General features: G+C 41.7%; 1 long non-coding RNA gene across 1 annotated transcript in view; it reads right to left on the bottom strand.

Moving 5' to 3' along the window:
• Window positions 1-1,157: 1,157 nt before the first annotated feature.
• LOC132648004 (uncharacterized) overlaps window positions 1,158-9,625 on the bottom strand; it is a 9,257-nt gene continuing 789 nt past the window's right edge. Inside the window, exons 2-3 of the long non-coding RNA XR_009586329.1 lie at window positions 5,761-5,829; window positions 1,158-1,287 (exon numbers count right to left, since the gene is read on the bottom strand). This is a non-coding gene — a long non-coding RNA (uncharacterized LOC132648004). The remainder of the gene's footprint in view (window positions 1,288-5,760; window positions 5,830-9,625) is intronic.

The raw sequence follows: 9,625 nt of genomic DNA, 5'->3' as shown, positions 1-9,625 counted from the left end.
TGTCAAAGGGTTTTCTGCAGCTACTAAAATAACTGTGCTTTTGCTTTCTTAGAGTGTTTATATGGTCAAAAGTATTGAGTAACAACTAAATATTAAATCAACCATCTTAACTTTTTTTTCCATTGCTGTGATAACATCCTTGGCAGAAACAAAGGAGAAGGGTCTTCTAATGCTTTCTAACTGCTACTTCAACTACGCCCGTTTTTTATACTTTTGCTTGTTTTCATCTGCTGTTGGTTTTCCAGCTGACTAGTGTGGAGTCTGAAAAGTCATTGATTTTAAATTTGCTTTGTTTCCATTAATATTGATTATTTAACATTGTATATATTTTCTTCTGAGGACTTCTCTAATTCTTCCTCACGTATATTAATGTGTTTCCATTTATATTCCATTCAAAAATACATTCTGAGTTCCCTTTTGATTGCTTCTTCGTCCCATGAGTTCTTTAGAAGTATGATATTTATTGTCTCAATATAAGGAGACTTTCCAGAGTTCTTCCTTTTATTGATCTCAGATATCATTTTAGTATATCAGAGATCGTGTTTTGTATGATTCAAATCTTTCAAGAACTATTTAACCTTTTTTATGGCTCCGATTTCCTATGTAAATAAATATTCTGTGTGCATTTCGAAAGAATGTGTGCTTTGACGCTGATGATGGAGTGCTCTATAATGTCAATTAGGTTACACATCTTTTTCAAACTCATAAGCCCTTACTGAAATTTTCATTAATGGTTGATGCAAAAGTATCAGCTACCAATAAAAAGACTTTTGCACTTCCCATATAATCGCAAAGGCTCTCATTCTCTCTGCAGTTGTATCGTTTTTTGCTTTATATATTTGTAAGCTGTGTGATTAAGCACATAAACACTTAGGATTGCCATGGCCTCTTGAATTGATTCCTTCAGCATTATGAAATAACCTTTACTTTCCACAGCAAGAGGTTTGCTCTGAAATAGACTCGGTTAGTTGTTGGCTCCATCACTCTAGCTATTTTGGATCACTGTGAGCCCAGGATATCCCCCACACTTACACTTTTGACCTACTTATATCTTTATAAAGTATGTTTGTCACAAGCGTCAAATAGATGAATCGTGCTTTTTAATCCAATAGGATTACCTCTGCCTTTTTATTGGAGTGCTTAAAAGTTATCAATGGCTACATAATGAATAATTGTGGTGTGCTTGCAGCAAATACAATCTCACGGCTCCCGTGGGTCGGAAATGCAAATACTGCTCCAGGGTCGGAAATGCAAATACTGCTCCAGCGGTGCTCTGACTCAGGGCTTCTAATGTGAAAAGAAATTAATAGTTTATCTTCTAAAAAGAAGAACGACAATCTATCACTTTGTTTTGTAGTCCATCTATGTTTATTTGTTAATTTGGAATTTTATTATCTATTATAAGCAATCTTTTTCATAATCCTCACTTCTGACTCATTTTTGATCCCATCTAATCATTTCTGTTTTTCAAAATTATAGGCATCATCTGCCCGAGAGCAGAGTTTCTCCTCAAGACGCAGAAATCTGCCCTGCAGAACTCGGCCTTCCACTGTTGCCGCTGAAATGGCAGATCTCACTCAGGCCCCCCCGAGGAGCTGGCGTGCAAACATGAGACCTTGACTTCTGCATGTGCTGAGTATTTGAACTGTGTGGGAGCATTCTGCTTTGCTGGCAGGGATAAAAATCACATTCATCATTCGGAGACGCCAGTAGTTTCAGTACACCCAGGGTTTAGAGCGCCCCGCAGCACTCGGGGAAGCCTGACGGCAGCAGTGTGGTCCTTGCCCTGGACCAGTCTTCACCATGGTCTGAGCTTGCTGTTCTCCTGTTGGGCCACACTAACACATAGTCCCTGTGTTCTCCCATAAGGCACCCCTTTCCTTAAACATCTCATCTTCTCACCAGCTCCCTTAAAGAATGAATTCCTTGCTTTTAAGCCCTGCAATACCTGCTCCTGTTTGCCGAGCAGGACAAATGGCTTATTGGAAGAGTAGTAGAACCTCATAAACTGAAGGAATAGCCAAGGACCAGGCTGAGAAGAACCTAGGTATATGAGGGAGCAGGAGCTGATGTCTGGATCCTAACTGGAGTTTGCCTCGTCAGAATCTCAGGCAGCCCCGGGATGGGTCAGGGCCAGCCATCTTCAGCATTGGCCTAGCCAACTCATAGGCATCCTAGAAGCGGGCAGCATGTCTTATGGACGACCCCACAAAAAGCAAGAGAGATGACTCACTAAAAGGATACCCGGTGCCATTGTTTAAAAAGAAATGGTAGGGCAGGGAATAAATTCTACGTAGGAAGGTAAAATAAACGAAACAAAACAAAATCTTAACCAAATGTTAAATGTATAGACACAGCATTTAAAAATAATTATGTGTGATCCTTGGTAGCTACTCTTGTGTTTCAAATAATGAAACTCCCAGAAAAAAAAAATCCATTTTCATCATAGTTCAGAAAAACAAACAAACTGTTGAATGACGTTTTAGAGAGCAAGCCACCCGTGGCTTAGGAATGACAAAAGTCAGCATCACAGTGCTAATCTCTTTATCGCGCCTGCTTTGCAAGAGTCTCTCACGCTCTGCCTCAGCATGGAAACACAAACTGGAGCCCACAGGAAAGCATTTCTTTTGCAGGTAGGTTAGCAGAAATTAAATTTTGCAGTAGCTTACCTGAGGCTATAAAGGGATCATTAGGTTTTCAAGGATTCCATGAATTTTCTGAAAGGACTTTGGTTCCATTTGGAAGGGGGAAAAAAAAAAAAAAGACAGCATGGGAATATTTTGATCACCGTTGCGGAACATGAAACCTGATTTAATACCCAAAGGTCACTGCGCTGGTTTATTTTGGTTTATGTTGAGAAGTAACGGGTGACAGTGGACCACCGTTGAGGTGGGTCTGTATTGTTGGAGGCCTGCTATTCGGGCTGTCTATTTTCCATCATATTGTTTGTTCTGTCCTAAAGAGTTCTGGAATGAAAACTGCATGACAGCTGTTTCCCCCGAATCTTCTCTGGAAATAAGATATACATCTCATGTGGCTTTCCCAGCAAAAAGTGTTTGAAATAAATAAATGCCCCATCTGTTCCATCCATCAGTGCTCTCTAATCTCTGCTGATTTCTCTGGGCTGGTCTCACACTGTGTGAGACTCGGTGGCAGGCAGCTGAGGTGTGTTGGAGCGGCCTGGCAGCTCTCCTCTGACACAGTAGACTCTCCAAATCTTGTTAGCCGAATGTTATGGTAACACGTCTCTTCTGTGTACTGCTCTGAGCAGAGCTACGAAAGCTGCTTTTCAAGGGACGCTGCCAGTCCATATCCTACACCAACGCCTTCAGGAGGAAGTGACACTGAAGTTGACGGGCGGGGAGAAGTGGGGTTTATTTTGGAGGGACGGGACAGCGAGGATTCTGGGAAGGGGAGCACTCTATATGGAGTTCTGGCTTACACCGAGGACGGCAGTGAGCGAGCTCTGTGCAGTCCTGAGATGTGCATGCGTGGGAATGGGTGTGTGAATGGGTGGGAGGATACGCATGAAGGTGTGTGCATGTATGTGTAGGAGTTTGAGTGCACACTTGAAGGTGTGTGTGCGTGCGTGTGTGTGTGATAGAGAGAACACGTATTTTGGGTCCTGCAGGTATGTGTGTGTGTGAGAGAGAGAGATACAAAGAATGTATATTTCGGGGTCTGTCTTGGATCAGGAAGCCTAGTAAACAATGAGGCTGGAGTGAGAGGGACAATCTTGTTTGGGTCATGGATGGTTTTTTTGTGAGTAGAACATTTTCCATTCACAACCTCCCTTCCCCCACTGGACAATGGGGTATGCAACTAGCATTAAATATTGATGTATTTAGACATCAGTCTTTATATAGGGTAGCCTTGTTCAAGACCAGGCTAGAATCTTCACTCAGGTGGGATCCAGAAGCTTGAGTCTGCTCTCTGCAGGGTTGTAGGCGAGTGATACTTTCCTTCCTGGCAGTGTATTCTCCTGAATTCTTCCCTTGCTTAACTGACTACACTATGGAACTGGAATGGATTGATTCCTACTTGTTTGATTTATTGAATTTTTTAATATTTTACCTGTAGCGTGCTTGCTCTTAATTTACAAAGAATATGTATGGGATGATTAAATCTATCCATCTTTAAATAACAAAGCACACAGTAAATTAAGTTGTCCTTGACTTATACAACATCCTTGATTAAATTTTGTGCAAGTCAGTGGTCCTCAGGAACACAAAGGTATCTCCATGCTTGCTGGTAACACTGCTAGCGATTTCACTGCTCACAGTGAGCGCTGTGTCTCTGGCCTTCCCGGAGCTTATCTGGATGCAATACAATCTGTAGCATTCTTTTTCTGAGCCAAGAGGGTAACAAGGCTCAGAGAGCCAAATGGATGTTCCAGTGACACTTTGGCTCCATTATGTCCCTTTCTTTGCTTTTCTCTTGACTCTTTACATAGTTCTAATTTATGCTATCATGCTATTTTTTTATGTATCCTTGTAAAGCCCCTTAAATCCTTTATGGGACAAGGCAGGTCATGAATTTTCAAAAATAAATAGTATGAAAGAGAGCATAAAATGAAAGAACAAGTGACTGTTTTTCAGCATCTTGGGAGATTTTGGCTTATTTTAAAGGTGAAGGGCTTGAGGTTGAAGATGGAGGCACACTGCCAGATCTCCAGGATACCAGTCCTCTGTTTCTATCACACTCCTCTGTGCAGATGATTCGATTTTAGGATGTGGGGAAATGTGTTCAAGGATCCCAAAGAAGATAACACGTAAAGAAAGGGCTTCTTGCCAATGCACTATCTACAAAAGACCCATTAGTGACTCATTTAACTCCAAGTCCAGATAGGAAGTGAGCCAACATAACACCATGACCCCCAAAGAGATTAATCCCATAATTCACCACAGCAGTGGGGAGACCCCAGGTAACTGACCAGCCCGTCCATACCAAGGTACTTTTCTGTGTCAGGCAACAGAAAGAAAATGACTCTGCTTTTCCAGTCAGGCAGGGTCAGGGAGAGGAGTTTAGTGCAAGTCTGGGAGATTAAGCAACCTTTTAGAGGGCTATAGCGTGGCCCAGCAGGAAGCAGTCATTAGGGCATAGATGTCCATCTGGATTGCGGGGGAGAGTAGTGCTTAGGGCGATGAGGCTAGGGTGCATTCATATGAAATAATGCTGCGAGACTAGCAGGCTTGAAGAGTCACGAGCAATTAGGCAGGGGGTTCCTCTTCCTATGGATTTAAACCAGGGATTCTAAACTTAAACCCTCTTTCTTTTTTTTTTTTTTTCTTTTTCTTTTTAAAGCAAAAACTGCTCCCTATGAAGATAAATGTCCATATGTTCATAGATCTCGGTTTGAAGAACGCCAGTTTATGTGAGACTCAATGCTGTTTGTAGGGGGCAGTCACGTGCAACTGTGTATATAGCAATGTATTTACAGCCTGTGTGTATGCTGTCATGGGATGACTGTATGTACGCAGCGTGTGTGCGCGCGCGTGTGTGTGCGTGTGTGTGTGTGTGTGTGTGTGTGTATAAAGAATATGTGTGATGACATACCTGTTGTAATGGTGTCTGCACTGAGGGTGGTATGTATGTTGCACACGTGTGTATGGCCTGAGGTGGCATGTTGCTTGTGCATTTACATGTAATATTTACATGGTGTATCTATGCATGTGGAGACATCACCACAACTGATTACATTAAACACAACAATTTCCTCAGTCCAGGAGCTAACATGATTGTGATATCTTTTGCTCATACCCTCCATTGAGGCTGTTGTAGAGGACATCCGGGCAGGTTCTGGCAATGGGCCCCGTGCTCTGCTTCAGTCTGGGAAAGAAGTAAGAATGGTGTAAGATGATCTTGCTCTGGACGGGCGATATGCAGGCAGGTGATTCAAGACGGATGGGGGATAGGCTTGCATCTTTTCCAGGTGGCTTAGGATGAGCCGACCTCACACGAGAGAAGAAAACCAACCTTCAAGCTGCAGAAACACACCTCTGCTTTTCTGAGGCAAAGGACGGTGGTATGAGGTATGGGTGGAGAGCAGGTGGCAGCATGGCTAATGGAGAGTAATGCTGTGGCCCTTTATCCTGGTAACAGTGTTCGTAGTTCTTTTTCTCTGCTGCTTTTGCCATAAGGTGTCAAGAGACATGCATATCTCCAAAGAGAAATTGTATAAGTGATATAAAATAAAATATATTTGCATATCATGTAATACACCCTTAGAGACAAAGCCCTCTTGTAACTAAATGAGATTTATATTAGTCCATTGTGTCCAAAGCATGACCTGGGCATCTTGGTAAAATGCGGGTCCTCACTGGGTTCACTGGGGCTCAGGCTAGACCACCTACATTTCCTATGAGCTCTCAGGGCATGAAGAGGCTGCTGAGTCATGGATCACACATTTTTGAGTGGAAAAATTTTACTGTATTAAAAAAGAAAACTGTGTTCTTTTCATAGATTATCCAGCAGATCCATGATGCATGCTTTGTCTTGTAGTTCGCATCTTTATCTGTTACTGCACAGTGGTGTTTGTTTGTTTGCAACTACTAAAGACAGTATAATGTACAGCAGATATGGAGTGTTCGCCACCTGCCAGGAACTGTTCTACATACCTTATTTTTATTAAATCATGCAATTTCCACAGCCATCCTCTGGGGTAGCTGTTATTATTATTCCCATTTTACAGAAATGAATATTAAAAGGAAATGAGGAAAATCCATTTATGTTTATTCAGTTAGTCTTTACTGTGCTCAAATCTAATATATAAACCTATTAATGATAATCTGAAATAAACTCCAAGGCTTTTGTTCTTTGGGAAAAGTGTGTTAAGCTATAATTATCTGTATTTTAAAGGTTGAGTATACTATCAGCATTGGCAGAAAGCTTAGGAAAATTGTCAAGCCTGACTTCAGTCCACAGGTATGTCACACAGGCTGTGAAGAGGTTCTTTTATAAGAAATTTATATTTACTTATCGTGTGGGGTAGGGCACACACGCTATGGCATCGGTGTGGCAGCCAGAGCACAGCTGTCAGGAGTTAGTTCTCTCTTCCGCCTTGTGGGATATGGGATGGGACTCAAGCTGTCAGGCTTGGTGACTAGTGACTTTACGTACTGAGCCATCTCTCTGGCCCTAGGCAGAAAAGCCTCTAATTGATCATTGGGCATTGTGCTTTCTTGCTCAAAAAGAAACCAACCAACAAACACAGACTCAAGAGTTATTTTCTTACATTCTGCAAAACTCATCCTGTATAATGAATGAAACAGCTCCGCATTCTAACTACAGTAACACAAACAAGTACTGATACATGGGCCCAAACCATATACTTACAGGCTTCATTAAGACAGGAAAACAGGGGAGAAAAGTAGAAGGAAAAGGGGAATGAGGAGAAGGGGAGAGACTGGGGGGAGAGAAGGGAGAAGGCACCCGTGGGATGTAAAGTAAATAAAATGAAATTTTTAAAAAAGCATTAAAAAACTAACTAACTAACTAACTAACTAACTGGAGAACAGTCCTGAAACAGCTTAACTCGCACTTTTCTCCAAAAGCAGTTTTCTGTGAGTAGAATAGATAGACACTATCATCTCTGTATTGGAAGGCATCCTAATTATGCAGTTGAGGTAGGTCACATGGCCAGACTGTATTCTGAAACAAGCGATCATCTACCTTTTATCCAGTGTCTTTTTTCTATCTGAGCGATATGGAGCAGAGAGTACTGGGTTGGTGAAAACAATCATGTTGTTTTCTTTTATCATGAATTGTTATGGATGAGAAAAATCGATGTATATTTTTCACAATCTTCCTCAAACTAATTTTCTGTAGCAATAGGATTTTTGTATTGTATTTACTCTCTAACCTCCCAGTGTCCTTCAGAATTAACCAAGTTGGACAACATACACACTCAACTGACATAATTCTATTTATGATTACTTTATGTGTCAAATTTTTCCAGGATAGGGGAAATTTTTTTTCATATTAGGGGGCTATATATCATTAAAAAAAAGATAAGGTATTTATTAGGTCACATGCCCCCCCCCAACTCCCATAATACTGACTGTGGAAGATGAGACACAAGTAACTTGTTATTCAAGTCCCATCCCTCTTTTTTTACCTCTTTGTAACCCCCTCCACGCCTCTTTCTTTCTTTTGAAACTGGGTTCAGTCTCATGGAGCCCAGGCTGCTCTGGAACTCAGCACAAAGCTGAGCAAGATGATTCAGTCTCAGGCTCCTAAACTACCCACAGCATCAGAGTGGGTAACCTTGCTTGGGTAAAATTTTGTCACTGACACCATGCAATGCCATGCCAATCAGAAACAGTGATAGACAGCTATACACTTTTGACAGTCTTTAACAGGACAGAAGACTCTTACTTGAGTGAGGCAGTGGATGAAAGTCTCTTTAAACATGGTGTTTCAAAAGGGAAATGATGTTTTTATGGTCTTCACAGGTAGACAAAATGTACCTCTGAAGAACTACTCATAAAAGGTTAACATAAATTATTTTCAGAAGTAGATATATTTTAAAAATAGAGAAACTTAGAGGAAAGAAGAGATTAAGAAAACCTGGGGAGATTAAAAACAAGGACAAATAAAAAGGATGGAGAGGTGAATTAAAATGAAGGGAGACTGAAATAAAAAGCGGGAAGGACTGCGCGTTATCATCCAAGTTCTCCTGGATGAAGTTCTCTGCTAATGGCAGCAAAGCGGCTGAGAAGCAGCAAACATGAAAACGGCCCTTCACTGTGCAAGATTCCTCAAGCCCCGACCCGACACCCCGCCACCCACTTCAATCACCGAAACAGCAGAGAACTGTGAGAACAGCAAAGAGCCCACGGTTGGGGGAGAAGAATGGTGAAGATGGTTCCGGATGTGGATGGCAAGTCTTGAGCGTGTGGTTTGGCTTCGCAGGGTGTACGCAGGGTGTACGCACGGCGTTTCCAAAGCAACACGCCTACGTGCTCAGACAGTGCAGTGTCATTTAACACTCTTCCAATGCATTTGTGGTACTCTGTCCTACGCACACGTGATCATAATGAGGAAAACGAGCGACCATCTTTAGTATATTATAGTCAGTGTCTCAAGTGTAGCCAAATAGCTGTCATTCATCTGTCCATTCATTCAGCAAATATGTTCTAAATGCCTGCAATGTGCCAGCTGCTGTTCGAGGAAGTAGGGATTCAATCATCGACAAGAACGACAAAGTCCCTGATTATGAAGTATTTACTATGCAGAAACTCAATGGTAAGATTGCCTTTTTAGCCTGGGACAATCTAATTGATTTACTCTCAGAGTCACTCACAAAGCCTTTTTACTTTTCAGAGGGTTTCAAAAACTCTTTAGTAGGAAACACTAGTTAGAGGAAAAGAAAAGATCTTGGAACAGGGATCAAAGAAACAAACAAAACAAAAAGTGTGATCCCAAGGCCAACTGTAGCTGGGAGCATAATTCCCGCCACGCAAGAGCATGTGGCTTTCCACAGGGACAGTTTCCTAGCTAATGGACATTTCAAAGGACACAGAAGGCCTTTTAATGGGATTATACTTAAACCCATTTTAGATTAAATTCTCTGCCAGTTTGACATCCTAGTAACCTAGCCAGATTTGTATTGTTGATAGACTGA

This window comes from Meriones unguiculatus, chromosome 15 (genome assembly GCF_030254825.1).
Source record: "Meriones unguiculatus strain TT.TT164.6M chromosome 15, Bangor_MerUng_6.1, whole genome shotgun sequence".
Classification (NCBI taxonomy): domain Eukaryota; kingdom Metazoa; phylum Chordata; class Mammalia; order Rodentia; family Muridae; genus Meriones; species Meriones unguiculatus.
Note: the sequence above shows the minus strand (reverse complement) of the source record. Positions and strands in the feature narration are given on the sequence as shown.